Consider the following 18,365-nt stretch of genomic DNA (forward strand, 5'->3'; position numbering starts at 1 on the left):
TTAGTCTATTCTTGAAAAATCAGCTTTAACACCCTTTACCGCAAAGTCTGTAGACACTATAATTGACTGCGGTCAGCTGGTGCAAATAATGTTAAGTCATATAAAATGAAAAAACATTATTCTCTGACTTCTTTCCACGTTTTAGATGCATAATGCTACCTTTTTAGTCATATTTTAAAGTATTGAGTGTAAAAAATAACCTATTGTTAATTTTTACACAGAAATATGTGAAAAATAATGTAAATTCTAATTCTAATTTTAAAATTGTGTGTTTTCAAACAAAAAGTTAATAAAATCACATATTTTGTTGAAATATGCCTTTTAAAAATGAAAAATGTCTTAAATAAGGGTTAAAATGATTTTTCATAATCACCTTCAAGGTATCACACCGGTAATTGTTTTCACTATATAATTCTATATAGAATAAAAAATCGTTAAAAATCAGGTATTTGTTTACATGAAAAAATATTTAGCAGGAGGTGTTAAACATTACCTGTCACATTAGCTGACACCAAAAAACAGGGTACCCACACGGCATTTTCGGACTTTTTCCATCTGCAAACAGGGCTACCCTCAAATCCACGTGTTTTCACTGTGTTTATAAACACCTCGAGTGCACTACAGGAAGTAGCCTCCTATGCCATGAAAAAAATAGTTCCTGTCAAAAACCTTTATTTATTCACAAAGTACATAAATTTTACTAGGCACAGGTACCAAAGTTGTAAAAATGGCATGAAAGCAAATAGAAAAACGTCTCAAAAGAAAAGAAAATCAATTTTATATATATGGACCTACATTTGACTAAGTTCATTTTGATTGGTCAATTACCGGTGTGATACCTTTATATGTGAAGTAGAGAACAGAGTGGATAAGATGCCCCTGTGCATGAGGTTTAATATTCAACACTTCAAAAACACAAAATGTTTAAAGATTAAACACTGAATAAATACTTAGAGTCTACTAAATAAACACCATGAGTGTTTAAAATTTAAACATTTCATGTTTAATTAATGAACGTGTTCAACCTAAACACTTAAACATGTTTATTCGATGCAACAGATAATAATCACTGAAACATATTTATAGGTCAATTTTTAAACACTTCAACGTGTTTATTTAACAAAATAGATAAATACTTAAACGTGTTTATAAGTTTTCAACATTTTTATTTGAAACAAATATAAATCAGTACAAAACACTGTGGTTGATAATGATTATGTTGTACATAAAGCTTTTTTTAAATTTTTAAATGATTTAATGTTGATTGAGGGTTCAAACTTAACTGAAACATTAAATAACACATTTACCAACACATGGATACATTATTCAATTTTAGTTGAAAAAATTCTCAAAATAAACTAGCATGAACATGTAAAACTTGCATGTTTAAACTAAACTCCAATAAATTGGTGTCGGGAGAGGGGGGGTCTTTGAAAGAAGAATATCAACCGTCTCGGTTAAATTCAACATTTAGAAAAATTCTGCGGTCGATACAATGACGTTGTTAGTAAATATATTCCATCAGTAAGTCAAATGCCGACTTCACGTTTTGATTTTAACTGTAAGGCCAGCATTTACACGCTGAATTGTCCATGGATTTTTTTCATTTTCCCCGATCATTTTAAGGCCAGGAGCACATGGCGGTCGTGACAGGTCGGCAGAGGATGCTCTCTCCTTCATGGCACCTGATCCCAACACTGATGTTTTGAGGTCTGTGTTTGCTCTGCTCCTGGTTTATTTTGTTTAAATGGACTCTCAATTGTATATCTACAAATTTCATTACTATTATACATATAGCACGATTTCCAGCTGTGTCAAATTAATAAGGCTACAAAAATATATTTGTTTATATCCTGTAACATTCCTAATAAAATAAGGAAATTGCTCGGGTATATAAAGTATTAATGTTTATATCCTGTAACATTCCCTAAAAAAAGGATCGGTCGGTAGGATTTTTATGTCTGCTAATCTAGTATATTATATGTACTCTTGTAACATATTGTATCATATAGATTACTGTTAAGACATTTAAAAAAATTCAGTTGATAAGATTGTTTCTTTTTAAAATCGCCTGAAGTCCATAAAATATGAAAGAGTCGCCTGGACTGAATTGAGGAGCTGTGCTTTGGTGAAAAATTCAAGGGAAACCCATTATGTTCTGGAGAACATTCTATATTATATCTATTAATGATCACTAGTCATTAAATAAAATATATACTCGTAAATTTTAAATTAGATGACACATTTTATATCCCAAGTTATCTATACTTATTTCTAAAACATTTCTGGGGTTAAAATATTACATCAGCTGATTGATCACACAAATCACAACAAAAAAGTCCATCATGGGGTTATTTGAATGGGTCTGTTAGGTTACAAGCAACAAACATAATTTTTGTAGGACCCACTGAACTTAAGGAACCAAAACAGAAAGTATGGTATAAAATACCGCTCTTATTACATTAGTTGAAACTATGCTAAGAGCAAAGGCAATTCTATATTCTGTAGTGTTATTTTAAAGATAAAAATTAAAAATAAAGAAAGTAATCATGCGAAAGGGTCCATATAAAGAATATAACTCAGAAGCAGAGTAAACACGGACCTCTAAACACTTCAGAGATGGGATCAGGTGTCATGAAGGAGCCTGCCAACCCGTCACAACCGCCATGAGCTCGTTAATTGTCATTATAGGGAAAATCCGTAGACAATTATTCAGTGAGTATAAAATATGGCCAAATATCTAGTATGATAAATGTCAGTAAATCAAAGTTTCAAGGTCTCAACTATAATAGTAAATCGAAGTATCAACGTTTTTGAAGAGTAAATAAAAAATTAAAAGTTTTATGTAAAGAAATTCAAAGTATAAAATCTTTCACTTAATTTAACATACGTTCTACATTTCGTACAGTAGGTTAGCGTTAACGTTGTTAAATAGAACGCATCAAAATAAATTATCATAACCGTTTTTCTCTTTTCTTTCCTTCTTTTTATTTTTGGAGGTTGATTCTGTTTATTTTTTAATTTAAGTTTACAAAATAGCTCATCCAAATCTAATATTTCGTTTTTAATTAAGAAATATACATGTATGCTTATTCCCTTACTTATGCAGCAATTAATATACTTTCACCAAATGCATACGGAGTTTAAAACTCTCAGTTGATTCGATGCACAAGAGCATGCTCTACGTATGAACAATTTCTAAAACGAGGTAAGTTATTGACAAGATGATGAAACAAGAATATCAGCAGTCTCGTTAAAAGTCATCTTTTCGTAAGTTCTTTGGTCGGACCTTGTCAGCAAATACAATTTATTATTGAGTCAAATGCTGACTGACGTTTTTCATACTTATTGTTAGTCCATTATTTACGAAGTAAATTTACGTGAATTAACGACGGATATTTTAGTTAATTCCCGATCATGACAAGGAGCACACGGCGGGTGTGACCGGTCGACAGGGGATGCTCGCTCTTCCATGGCACCTGATCCCACCTCTGATGTTTTGGGGGTCCGTGTTTGCTCTGATCCCATTTTGTATTGCTTTATGGACTTTTGAGACTGAATACTGTTCGTTGTCTCCATATATTTCATTGAAGTTAACGGAATAAGTATATTCGTTTTAAATAGCACATACAATGTATTTTGTTTATACTTTCTAAAGATTAAATACCTTAAATCACATTTCAGTATTTAATACTTTAATCATTCCAGTTAACCAAAATGAGTTCGATTTACCCTGGCAATATCGGATAACTAAACTTTTAAAAATCCTTCAATCATTAAGATATATTGCAAATGCTCTACCACATCCTCTATCATTACAAAAATAATAACTGCTTAAGAAGAAACTCCAGATTTACATTGCTATAAATATTCTAGAAGTTGTGTTTATCAGATGCGGGTCCTGAAAAATGCAAAAGATCTTAAAGAAAATTTAAAGTTTCCATTTTTTCCCTCAAAAATTATAATACATTAAAACGTACAATTTTTCTGCAATCTATTCAACCATTCCTCGTGATGAATTAAAATATGCGCTTTTTGATACCGCAGACAAATGCTTCTTCAATAAAAACAGAACTCGAATTTCAAATCTTGTGATAGGTCCTCAGCAAAATTACTTCGTGAAAAACATTCTGTTTGTAGACACAAGGACTCCGCTGTTGATACTAAAAGATGCTCAAGTTTCTATGTAGGTTTTGGAGATCAATCGGATTACCCACGGAATCTATATTTTCAGCTGCACACTAGGTTTTATTCAAAAAGAAGAGGAAAAACACTTGTTCTGGCCTACAACTCGACAATTAGACATATCAATGACCTTTTCTCAATTAACAATAATCATTCTAGTTTCTTCCAATCATATGTCTAATTGATATATCCAAATGAGCTTGAAATAAAAGATTCCACACAATCTGACATTTCTGTTTAGATTTAGATATTTTAATATAGAAAAAGATTTTACTGGTTACCGAACAAAATAAACTTTAAGATAAACGTGATGTTGTCTGTAAACCTCCAGTGTTCTAACTCTTCTTTCAGAGAATTTTCAACTTTAATCATTTGAGAATTCTTCATGCCACAAGAAATCGCTCTATTTACTTATCTACAATACAGTTTAGCTGCTGGAACAACTAAGCGAAATGAAATACACTTTCCAGCAAATCTTTGTAAAGTTCTAATATCAACAAATCTTGATAACAATATAGATTCTCTTAATTGTGAAAAAGAAATCTTTTTTTTCATCTGGTAAGGAAAATGCCATCTTGGAAGAATCAATAAAATAACCCAAATATCTAACAACCTGAGATGGTACAAATTGGCTTTTCTTCCAGGAAAGAGTATATCTTTATTTTGTAAGTAATTCAAGTAAAACATATGCAACTTCTGTTATCTTAACCTTTGCAAATTCAATTGCTAGTCTATCATCTATGTGCTGTATGTTATATATATTTTTACTTCTTAAATAAGTTGTTACTAGCATGCCTATGGTCTGATAAATGTATGGAGATGCTTTCCAGCCAAATGGTACATTGTAAAAAATAAGTGTTTAAGAAATAAACACCAAATTGCAACAGATAATAAACACTTCAACACGTTTAAGATTTAAACACCTCATGAAGTGTTTAAGAAATAAACACTTAAGAATGTTTAAATTGTAAACACACGAGGTTTAATATTTAAATACTTCTTTTTCATTTTGTTTAAATATTAAACACTTCAAAAACACAAAATGTTTAAATATTAAACACTGAATTAATACATAGAGTTTACTAGATAAACACCGTGAATGTTTGATATTTAAACATTTCATGTTTAATTAATAAACATGTTCAACCTAAACATCTAAACACTTAAACATGTTTATTCGATGCAACAGATAATAATCAAACATGTTTATCCATTAATTTTTAAACACTTCAACATGTTTATTTTACCAAATAAATAAACACTTAAACGTGTTTATAAGTTTTCAACATTTTATTTGAAACAAAACTAAAACAGTACAAAACACATAATTTGGTTGATAATGAACATGTTGTACATAAAGTTATTTATAATTGATAAATGATTTAATGTTGATTTGGGGGTTCAAATTTAATAAACAATTATAACATTGAACAACACATTTATTTACACAAATATACATTTCAGTTTAAGTTTTAAAAAAATAGAATTATCAAAACAAACTAGCACGAACATGTAACACCTGCATGTGTAAACTAAAATCCAATAAATTGATTTCGGGAAGGGGGTGTCTTTGAAATATAAAATAAAATACATTATCGATTAATAAAATGAAATATTTTTCATCTGTAAAATTTTAAAAAGGGCTAGGTCGTCATTTACATTTTTTTTAATAATAAAAGAATCAAATCCATGAATATATATGATGCAAAAAGATTGAAAATGTTATTTGTTTTCTGGGTACGGGATGTACATGTATATTCATGTATTACACTCAGTCTGATAAATCTAGTTGTAAAGTTTACTTTCATAAATATTCAGAGTTTTAACCAAATGAAGAAATTTTCCAGTTTTGACCTGTAAAGGACTAATTCATTAAATATTCTCGATAATATACATGGGCTTCCGGGGTATCACTCACTCAATTCCATATAATATTCTAACCGAGTTAAACAGTCTAGCTCCTCTGGTTGTGGGTAAAATTCAGGTTCTTCTACAACGGATGATAATCTCCAGTTTTCCATTCTCCAAAATTGTATCAACACTAAGTAGTTCTAGTTCCTTCTTCTCTTCAGAAATATCCTGAAAAATACATAGATGAAAAAAAGATTCACTATGTAAATTCAGATAATTATATGCAAAAGAATACATTGAGATCGAAAACTAAAATGATTTGTTATTCTTCACGCCAATTTTAATTATATAATACATACTGAGACAAGTTTGGAATAAAAATCTGCAATTGAAATAAATCATATAAGCGAACAGTGTGTACACTAAAAAATTTAAATGTTCATTTACCTGCAGGATCAGCCTAACAGCTAGCAAAAATTAAGAGAAGGGGTGGCCCCCTACCTTGTCTCAAGACATTTTCTATCATGTAAACAAGCACTCCCAAACCATGTACATGTATGTGCGCGGGCTGGAGATGAAAATTTTTGTACATGCGCGATTGTAGTATTGTTGCATGTAAGGGAACATAAATGTAAGCAAGGGCAGGTACCTAATTGGATTACATTTATTTATCAGGAATCAGTGCATGATGGTTTGTGTGTGTGTGTGGGGGGGGGGGGTCTTTAAAGACTCACCTCTCAAGGTTAAGTATGATCTTCATTTAGAATCCCTTTCCTTTATCAAGTAATGTATGCTTCTCAGGATTCACAATAGCAGATGAACGTCCCTGCAAATTAATCAAATATCAAGACTACAATATTTTATGTCTATATCAGTGCATGGCCGAATTGCACTCAGACGATTACTAAGTATAGGAAACAACCCTGCATTTGAAAAATGAAAAACATTTTAGATCTCTAATCATGTATTTATCTTTCTTTTTTAAAAGATTTAAAATAAAGAAATGTATAAATACCTCCTATTTCATTGCTGGATATGGTGTTTCTTTGTCAGTTTATGCGTGATTCTACATCTTCTGCGTTCAAATGCCATGTTATGACATAATCAACTGCGTCATTTTCTATCATAACGTATTAAACACCGGTGTTTAAGGTAGTCCGATCCTCAGGTTTACAAAATTAGAAGTTAAGTAATCAAAAATACTCATAAAAGTATCTCTGAATCCACAAAGTTATGAAAATTCATCCACAGTATTTCTTTAAAGTTAAAGATTGAAGTTAATCATATAATATAGGGAAAATTGTCAAATCTTCAATATTGTTGCAGAAAAAGCGAATTGGAATATCAACAATGCATTTTGTACTTGCAAATTGATCAACAAATATATTTTAGGTTAAAAAAACCATAGGTATCCAGGCATTCAGAGAAATTGTCATGATTTTTATACTTATTTTGTATTTTTTGTCCTCTATTTCCATCATGTATTCTACAATACAAAGTGCAAAAGGCTTTTGCTATCATTGCAAGACACCACAAATCACTTCTTATTTCACATCATGCTGATAAGCATTGGTATCTAAGGCTGGATTCAAGGAAATCTTATTTTTCTTAAACTGTATTAATTCTTGTTTCTTTTTATAGGGTACAAATGTCAACTTTTACAAGTCCTTTTCTAAGACTTCCAAAAACCTTGAATCTTATAAAGATGAATAAAATGAAAACTGTTGCATGAAAAAATTTCATTTCCAAACTTCATTTTGATGCGTTTTAAATTAAATATTAATTTTTGGAGTTATCCTTCCTGGCTGAGGATCGGATATCCTTAATTTGCAATTTCAATATAAATACTATGTGTTTAATTTATAAATATATATGATTAAGAAATGAACACTCGTATTAAACACCGGTGATTAAAATATTAATACAATTATAGAAATCATCATTATATTGGTTTTTATTTCCCCTTTAGAAGTTTGTAAATATTTTGAAATTTTGGCACAAAATTACTACTAATTAATGCTAATTGTAATTGCTTTTGGTATGATCTAAAGTCAGCATATTGCCTTGCGATTCATATTTTTTTTTCTGTGTCGAAAAATGTCTACCATTATGTGCGGAAGTGCTTCATAAATTAAGATATTGTAAAAATGGTGAATTCCTACAACAAATACCGAGAAGCAACACCTAATTTATTTTTTGATTTGATGCATATGAACATTACGTGTTTGAGACGGATGATTAAACACCCTAATTATTGAACACCTGTTTAAATATCAATGTATAAAACACTAATGTTTTGTATTTAAACCCTCTATGTTAAATTGTAAAACACGACTGTTTAAAAATAAAACACAAGTTAAACATCATTTTTTACAGTGTAATGTGTTGTATGTAAGAACCCAACCTCCAAACTGTATTCCAAAATATTTCCTAGAATTTTGACACAAGTTAACATTATAATATATCCTGATTTTTCATCACAGGTTATCATTTTCATATCCTTTGAAACCATTCTGGGTACATGTTTTAAATTTTCTAGCTGAAAAGGCATATCTTTCGTCCAAAGATTAATATACCTATCATCATGACAAAGTCTTGGTTTTGTAGGTTCTACAGTTAATGGCATAATGATATGTGGAAACTTGCATTCTCCAATGTTACCAACTACTGACAATGATCCATTAACTATCCTTTCATACAACTCACAGCAAATAAATTCTTTAAATTGTTTACAAACTGGTGAATTTTGAAAAAATCTTTTAGGAGGAAAAACGGAGTTGTAACTACTGTCCCTAAAGTTACCTCTAAAATGTGTAAAAAAAAAAAAAAAAAAAAAAAAAAAAAAAAGTATGTTACATCAACACCATTTTTTATCCACTTTTTAACCTGACTAGATGTATCATTTTCAAACAATTTTTTTTCCAGTGACAAAATTGACTATGAAGTTCGCCAGCAATGAAAAAAATCTGGATTTCTTAAATATAGATTATAAATGGATTTTCCTGCACTAATCTTCATTACATATGCATGGGTCAACATGTGATGGAATGTTGTCCCCTCCCAAAGTTGTCCATATTGGATGTTTTCTCTTACTATTCTCAGCATGCACAGGATTAAAATTACATTCAAGTTCCCATTCTGGAACAACTAGGTTTCCACAATTGTCAGGTGCATGCACTTCCTACAAAAGAATATGAACTATAAAGTAATAATTCTACGTTTTCATACAATTTTCATATATTTTCATACAGACATCCAATAGGATTTGGGAAAGAACAGCATTCTACCAAGATCCGCGTGAAAAATGTTCACTAGAGAATCAGTATCCCTGGATACATGGTGAAATAACTTGTCCAACATAAAAGATAAACAATACCGTATAACTGGTTTTTAATGCGGGTGCAAATTTTTGCGATTTGATCCTGAAATAGGTATATTTATTTTTTGCGATTTTAATTTTTGCGATTTCACTTTGACAATAAAGTCTATTTTTATTGAATTTTATTACTAGACATTTAAACAATAAAGTCTATTTTTATTTTTTATTAAACAAACCAAAGCAATTTGAAATACAGGTGACTCTCGATGGCTTGAACTCCGATCTCTCGAAGTGATCCTCCGGTCCCGTTTTTTTCCTCTATATAACTAAGCAAATTTACTCCCGATCTCTCGAACTTCTATCTCTCGAACCAAAACCTGGGTCCCGTTACACATATTTCATTGAATTTTACTCTCTATCTCTCGAAGTTTTGATTGCGCTTGTATACACGCCAATCAAGCGTAAAATAGATGCAGTCTGGACTTCCCTGGAAACAGTGAAGGCCTTGGGCTGTTACTTGGGTGTTTACATTTATGACACTACACCTGTGGGTCGTCCGTGTGTTGTTATAATTAATGGGTTATTATTCACAGGGTAAATTAGAAACAAAGTCACAATTATTTTGAATTGAAACCGAGACGATAATTCGATCTTTGAAATTAATTTATAGAAGTTCGTTTCAGTATGTTCCCGTAGACTATGAACTTTCATTTATGATTACAAAGAGTTTATATAATCCCAGTAGGGGAAATATTACACAAGAAATTCTTTTCTCAAGGACAGAATACCGATTAAGAAAAATCTGGTAAGCACTGGTGAAGGACCCGATCAAGTCGCGGAATAGCCAAACCGACAATTGTTATTCGGGTTTCATATAAATAAATCATAAAATACAATGTAGGAACAAATAAATATTGAATCTTTAGGAATTCGTTTTATTTATTCGAAAAACAATCATTGTTGTTGATATCAAGTAAATTACCTGTAAAATACGATTGAAAACGTGCAATGGCATTATTTACATATACTTCCGGTATCTGTTAAAGTAGAACTTCGATGATCGCAACTGAAAATTCTGGATTTTATTTACGTATTTTTTGCGATTGAATGTTTTGCGATTGAGACTTGATCGCAGAATTTCGCAAAAAATAGGACCCGTAGAAAAATCCAGTTATACGGTATCTTGACACAAAAAATTATTTTCTCTGTTCTCTTTTGACACTCTCTGATACTGTGACCCGGCATATCACAGAAATAACAATTTCCCCTAGGTTTCCACTGATTAAATCTACCCCTAGGCCTACTGTTGAACATAGAGTAATTCTGGTATGGTACATATTGTTGCTGTGGCAACAAATACGGATTGTACACATTTGCCAAAGGTGACTGATGAGTGTTTTCATTTTCTGTTTTTTCTGGTATTTTCAACTTAGACTTTACCTTTTTCTCTTTCGCACATTTGTTTAGAGACTTAATAACAACATCTGAAGACCCCCAACTACATTCAACACTAACGATGATAAATTTACAGACCCCTGATAAGGGTTGGACACCGGAACACGGTACCAGTACCGTACCGAATAGTTACTTAAAAAATACCGGTAAAATACCGTTTCATTTAATACCGGTACTGATAACGGTATTTCTTAATCTTTAAAACATTGCTATACATTTAAAATTATTTTTTGATAAAGATTCCAGACTCGCTAAAATGGAATTCTCTGTGGATTGAAAGGGTAGGCTAATTAACAAAATCAGTACTAAGTAAGATACTTCCTTTCTACAGCCGATATTCGAGGAAAACTAATACGTATTAAAAATATTTACATTAATCTTGTTTCAGTTTTATTAATAGAAACTGATATAAATTATCAATTAAAAAGGCAAAACGTTGCGAATTTTTGATGTCATCTCTCTCCATTTCTCATGTTTCGTCGTTTAGTGATACCAAGCAAAAAGGCGACCGGGTGAAGCGATCAGCTGTCATTTAGCAGAGAATTAGATGGCGGTGTTTGAAATATTTTATTTTATAAAGATTCAGAATAATTTGGTTTGTTCATCATTTAATAAAAGATTGAATTATAGAAATAGAATATATCTAACACATTTTAGATTATAACATTGAAAGTTTGGTTATAAGCAGTGATAATTGAAAGCACACTTGTCATTAAAATAAACCCGGATTCTCATTCATCAAGGTATAGTACCGTACCGTTAAAAATACCGTATCGTTTCAAAAATACCGGTATGGTATCATACCGTTTCATCCTTAATGGTATCCAACCCTACGGCGGGCCCTGATGTTTGAGAGCTTGTCTAGACAATTCTTCAAAAACACTTGACTCTTCGTGTTGCTTTTTTCTTGCTACATTTGCTAACTCCTCCAATAATAATAAGATCATCGCCTCATTTGGCGATTTCTGGAGGGCAAGTCCTCGTACCTTCTCTTTGAGGCTATCTACAATTTCTGTGGCCTTTTCTAGGTCTGCAATCCTTGAAAGAATCTCATCTGCTGTCTTTTCTTTACTTGTTTTCTTCCCAACTTCCTGCTGATTAGTTGGTTTAGAGCCGTCTGGTTATCTCCGTCATTTTCAACTCTTTCTGATTGCGTCGTCTCATTCTGGCTCCCCTGGTTGCCCATCTTCATTTGCATAAACAATTGCATGGTGAAGTAAACAAATCAGATTCTTCTTGGTTACCACTTTTCCAGCCATCTCTAAACAATCAGGGCACTCTCCCATGTGATCTGAAGGAACTGATGAGTAATTAGCTCGTCAGTGTCCAAGTCTTCTGACCTCACTTGTGTGGCCATCCTGGCTGCGGAACCTGATACTTCATTTAGCCTGGTTCTCTTTATCACTGGGAGGATACTCTTCCCCTTCAAAGAATGTTTCCTTTTCAGTGTCGTAACTGCGGGTGGCATCTATAATAATATGAATTCAACTTTTACAAATTCTCGTTTGAACTTTTAGTTTTTCTATACATCACCCTAGAAACAAATCCATCTCACAGTAAACACTTTATGTTTACCATTACACATCTTTATTCACTCAACATTTATATTATCCCACATCACGGGAATACAAAATCATTATTATATTCAGTTAAATACATATTTTCTCTCTGATTTTCAAAATAATTAACTCCCACCTTATGGGATATTTGAACAACTCATGTTCTCTCAAAACATATTCTCCCCGAGAATACAAACAATTAAAAAACTTTTCAACTCATGAAAAGTTGGATTTCTCAAATCCATTTTCCAATACTTCAATGAATTGAACACATCATGTTCAAAATCCTCATAAACCATTATATTTACCCTCCTATATAAGCGTTCTTCTTTGTCTTCTTACTTTCTTTGTAATCGAATGATAAACACATGTGGCTTCTTCCGTATCTCTAAAGGCAATGGTCAAATTACAGAATCTCTCCTCTAGGGGTCACTGAGGATGTCTTCCATTGTCCTATCGTCAACTTCCTTACTATATATATATATATATATATATATATATATATATATATATATATATATATATATATATATATATATATATATATATATATATATATATATATATATATATATTGTAACAATATAAAATATACCCTTATCACCTGCATATGGTGTTTATGTCTTTCAATTACTGATGATTCGATACGCAATTAAATGCATGCTCCAAGTAAAAACACTTCCTAAAACAAGGTAACCTATATTGCTTAAAAACAGGTAAATTGAAAGAGGGGGTTGCTCAGATTAGGGTTTGAAACTAATTATGGGTTAAAAATTACCACCCTTCCCTTCGAAAATGTACTTTTAAACAGAATGAAACATATAGAGATAACGAAAAGTATTCAAGATCAAAGGTCCATAAAACAATGCAAAATAGGAGCAGAGCAACCACGGACCTCCAAAACATCAGAAGTGGTATCAGGTGCCATGGAGGAGTGAGCATCCCCTACCGACCGGTCACAAACACCTTGTGCTCCTTGTCATGATCGGGAAAAAACGGAAACATCCATCGTCAATTCAGTGTACAAATAATGGACTAACAATAAGTAAGAAAAATATCAGTCATAATCTAACTCAATGATAATTTGTATTTGCTGACAAGGTCATTGTATCAATCATATAACTTACAAAATGATGACTTCAAACGAGACTGCTGATGTTATTGTATCATCAATTGATTTGTCAATGATTAACCATGTTTTAGACATTATTCATACGTAGAGCATGCTCTTGTGTATCGAATTAACTGAGATATAGTAAGTTCTCCGTATGCAGGTGATGAAGGTATATTGCTGCATAAGTAAGGGAAGTTGACGATAGAAAAGTTAAAGTCATTACGTTTATAATAGAGCTTGGTTGTTAGATTACCATTAACGTCTTTTTCAAGTAAAACATCCAAGTATGAAACAGATGTGTCAGACTCTGTGGTATCTACTATTTCAAACTCACCGGGATATATCGTATCGACATAAGAATGGAAATTACCATTGTTAATTGACAATATGTCGTCGATATATCTAAATGTCGAGTTGAAGGCCACAGCAAGTTTTTTTTCTTTTCACGCATAAGATTTTGCACAAATTCTGCTTCACATGAAAACAAAAATATAGCTCTGCTAATAACGGGGCGCAATTGGTACCCATGGGAATTCCAATAGATTGTTGGAAGACCTGGTCTCTAAAAAATAACATAGATATTGTCAATAAGAAACCCAAACATCTTTTTGATGTCAACATCAGAGTACTTGTGTGTACAATCAGAATTATTTTAACAAAATAATTTTGCAAATGACCAATGACATGGGAAGTAAATTTACGAGTTCCATTTTATTGAAAAAGCAGCTGTCAATGATTCCAAAAAGCGTGGAATTTAATTTAATTTATCGTGGGGAATGATTGTGCATTAAGTTGAAAAGTCGAAAGTTTTTCAGCTGTTGATTTTGGTAAATTCTTGTGATTTCAATTTTTCCAAATGTTCCTTGGAATTTTTAAGTATCCACATTTGATTAACACCACATTTTTAATATATTGTTGCACAGTACTCTTGAAGTTTCTCCTTCACTACTTTTAATATCTTAGAAAGGAGTAAAGAAAGAGGCTTGGTTGAACATCTACTGGAACCCGCTATGTATCTTTGTTTATAACGATTCTTATGAAGTTTCGGAATCCAATATATACATATTCAAATTCATTTTGGTTCTTTGGGATATTAAAAGTATTCAAAACTGATATATGATTTTGAAGAATTTCTTCCTTAGGAAGGGAACTACAATTTCATTAAATTCTGTAATTTCGGTTAAGTGATGAATTCATTTTATGGAATATTTATAAACGAGGCCCTTAGGCCGTGTTTCTATGCTCAATTTGATAAAGATATGTATTGAGTAAAATATAGAATCATTGTGACTTTCCCAGGTTACCCAAATAAAGATAAAATGATAAAATAAGCACATACCTGCGGGTATTTTTGTCTAAACGCAGCAACTTGTTTAATTAAAAACTATCTTTCAAAGTAATAAGTATTATAAAATGGGTAGGTTAAAATCAACTCAAGCGCTTGGGATTTATTTGTATTTTCTGATGTTGCTGCTGACATAGTTTTGTCTTTAAATCAATTTCTAACCACAATAGTGCGAAACATTCTTAGCAATCCTTAAGTCGTCCATATATTGTTTAAAATGAAGGGAACAACTGTTCCCGTGTGTGTCATAAAACGCAGAAATTAACTTTTTAAATTAAAAAAATCATCTAACGAAAAATCTCGAGAGTTCAGTTAAGTAGATTTATGAAAACGTTCTTTTCAATCCCGTTTGGAATGAAGGATTATCTTATAAGAAAATAAAGTAAGTCTTTTAATTTATATGACAAATTATCACAAACTTTTGAATCTTAGGGGATTCACTTTTTAAAACAAAAAACCAAGAAACTAGTCAAAAGATCCCCAGAAGTTATGTTTATATCAATGTTATAGGATATCCAAGACCTGTACAATTATCGAAATATTGATTGATTTTTAAAACAGATTTATTTTATTAAACATAGTAAACTTTGTTTTTTTATTTATGCTATTGAAATTAATTTTTCTATTCATGTTTTGCATTAAATTTTATTGCAGATTTAAACAATTATAAAATTAGGAAATTGAAAAATAAGACTGGCTTGAAAGTAAAACATTTTTGCTAAATATGTGTTTTTCATTGATAAAGCCTGTACAAGCCGTGTTTACAAATCTATGGTTTTAAATATTTAAGATATACTGATTTTAAATCAAGGTTATTATATTTCCAATTAATAATTTAGATTTGTTGGCCGCCTGGTTAAAGCTGCGCAGAAAGGGGTCGATCCGGATCTTTGGCGGCTTGTTGAATCCCAGTGCGGGACGTGGAGACCGGTCCGCCGGAGGATATAAACCTAGGTCCCGTGGCTCAGGTCCCATGTCTCGGGTCCCGTGTCTCAGGATTCACGTGTCTCAAGTAGGTGCTGGCACAAAAGATATTTCACAACAGTGGAACTGAGTGTCAAGTTTCGGTCTAAAGCAGTCCTCCCCTGGAAATTTCTGGCATCTCAATATGAATGAAAAATTCTCGAAAGGGACTTAAACATACAATCAAAAAATATTTTTGTCTGTCACTGCGTGCATGACATGATTCAACCAAAATGGAGCAATAAACAGTGTTCTTTAATCTAGCATTCCTGTCATGTCCTTCAAAACAAATGTTTAAAAATAGCTGTATAGTGTAGTCGCTATTTTTATTTTAGAAACATATTTTTCTCCCCTCTATCATCTCAATGAAATCATTGAGATTTTCTATGAACTCTTTTTTCGTTATCTAATAGCAGACGCCGTAGGCGAAAACGTTCTCCTAAAGAATTCATATTCTGACTGTTCTCCTAAAGAATTCATATACTGTTCGTTATCTCCATATCCTTCATTCATCTTTTCGAACTTCATAACGTGATTATGTAATTTTTAAGTTACCTTACAATAAATTTTTTTTTTTCTATTTAATATATTACCTCTGCTACCTGTATATTCCTAGAGATGGAGCAAAATGAAAAGACACAATATGTAAGTGCATAGAGATTCCTAGTCTCTCCAACTGTCACTAGCTGAGGCCTTCAACTCGACATCTAGATACTAGTACAGTTTGTATATCAAAGACGTATTGTCAATTAACAATGGTAATTTCCATTCTTATGTTGATACAAAAATATATGCAGGTAAGCTAGAGAAAATAGATACCAAAGAGTCTGACACACTTGTTCTAGATTTGGATATTTAACTAGAAAAAAGACGTTATTGGTAATCTAACAACCAAGCTCTATGATAAACGTGATGACTTTACCTTTTCAATCGTAAACTTTCCTTACTTACGCAGCTATATACCTTTATCACCTGCACACGGATTTATATCTCTCTGTTGATTTGATACACAAGAGCATGCTCTACGTTTGAACGATTTCTAAAACGAGTAAATTATTGACTAACAAGTTGTCGAAACATGAATATCAGCAGTCATGTTAAAAGTCATCATTTCGTAAGTTCTATGGTCGATACAATGAACTTGTCAGCAATATGGTTGATTCGACCTTTTCAGTGAATACTATCTAACATAAAGTCAAATGCTGACTGACATATTTCATACTAAATGTTAGGTCATTATTTACACACTGAATATTTATCCGTTATTTCCCGCAAGGAGCACACGGTGATGTGACCGGTTGGAAGGGGGGTGTTAATTTCTCCATGGCACCTGATCCCACTTCTGATGTTTTGGAGCTCCGTGTTGGCTCTGCTTCTTTCTTGTTAGGTTTTTATGGATTTTTGTGCTTAAATACTGTTCGTTATTTCCATATGTTTAATGAATACTGTCTTAGTACTGGACGTTGGTTAAATGAACCAAGAGAGATAAGATTATGTAAAAAATATTTAAATGAAATAGGAGATGAATTCCATTACATATTAAATTGTCAGTGACACGTGAAAGAAATAAATGTTTAACGCAAAAACAATAACGATTCAAAAATACAATTACATTTAGAGAAATAAAGAATTCAGATAAACAGTCATTTTTAAGAAAACTGTTTATTTATTTAAAAAATTACTAAAACGTGCTCCCCAAATTAGTAAAGATCTAAACTAGGGATGTCAACGAATAGTCCACTATTCGACTATCAGTCGAATGGACCGACGATCGAATAATGAAACGGCATTCGAATAATAAATAATTTATGCAAGAAAAGGAGGTGATAAAGAAATTCTCATTTCAAAAGTAAAAAAGCGTCATTCGTCCTTAAACCATTATGGTATACGTTCTCAGACGTATAAAAGCTCAAACGCCTGCATTAAGGAATCACTGTCTAGTTAGTGTAGTATGCCAGGGCATCAACCATGCCAATTTCAATAGTCTTCGCCCACTGACGTCAAACACAAAGGCAGCCGCACGAGATTTACATGCATATTTGGCCTCCTTAGCATCAGACACAGAGACAGATGCGCACGAGATTTGCATGCATATTAGGCCTCCTTAACTCATGACCTATCGACCTGCCTAATTTACATTCCGTCAGAATTATCAAGAAATAAACTCCCTTAACTTTCAAAGATTTATCACAGAGAAAAAAAAATGAGAAATGGAAATATTAGTATATAAATAATTTTCCACATTGTACTTATGGGAAGTACAGTTCGTGATATCAAACCGCGATAATTATTTCTCAATTACTGACCTCTTTTGTTATTGTAGTTAATTATGCAGCTCGAAACTTGACTTTGAAAGTTATTAATTAAACTTACTAGAATGAAACTGACTGTACAGACCAATGAATGTGACGAGAATTCGTAGATTTTGGAGAATCGCTAGTGAAAATCTATTTCATTTCATTATCTTATCTCTAATCTCTGAGATCCGGTGTGCAATACAGGTATTTGATGTTAGTTTTTCGACAAAAAGGGTCTTGAATTATAATACGCTATCGATGAAATAAAAAAAAAATG

The 18,365-nt window shown here is 31.9% G+C and overlaps 1 pseudogene; it reads right to left on the bottom strand.

Annotated features, from left to right (window-relative positions):
* Positions 1 to 9,043: 9,043 nt before the first annotated feature.
* On the bottom strand, positions 9,044 to 12,278 carry LOC134253320 (uncharacterized; annotated as a pseudogene).
* Between the last annotated feature and the right edge of the window lie 6,087 nt (positions 12,279 to 18,365).

The sequence above is a fragment of the Saccostrea cucullata genome, unplaced genomic scaffold (genome assembly GCF_032062105.1).
Source record: "Saccostrea cucullata isolate Sc308-1 unplaced genomic scaffold, CSIRO_AGI_Scuc_v1 ctg176, whole genome shotgun sequence".
In the NCBI taxonomy this organism is placed as follows: Eukaryota; Metazoa; Mollusca; class Bivalvia; order Ostreida; family Ostreidae; genus Saccostrea; species Saccostrea cuccullata.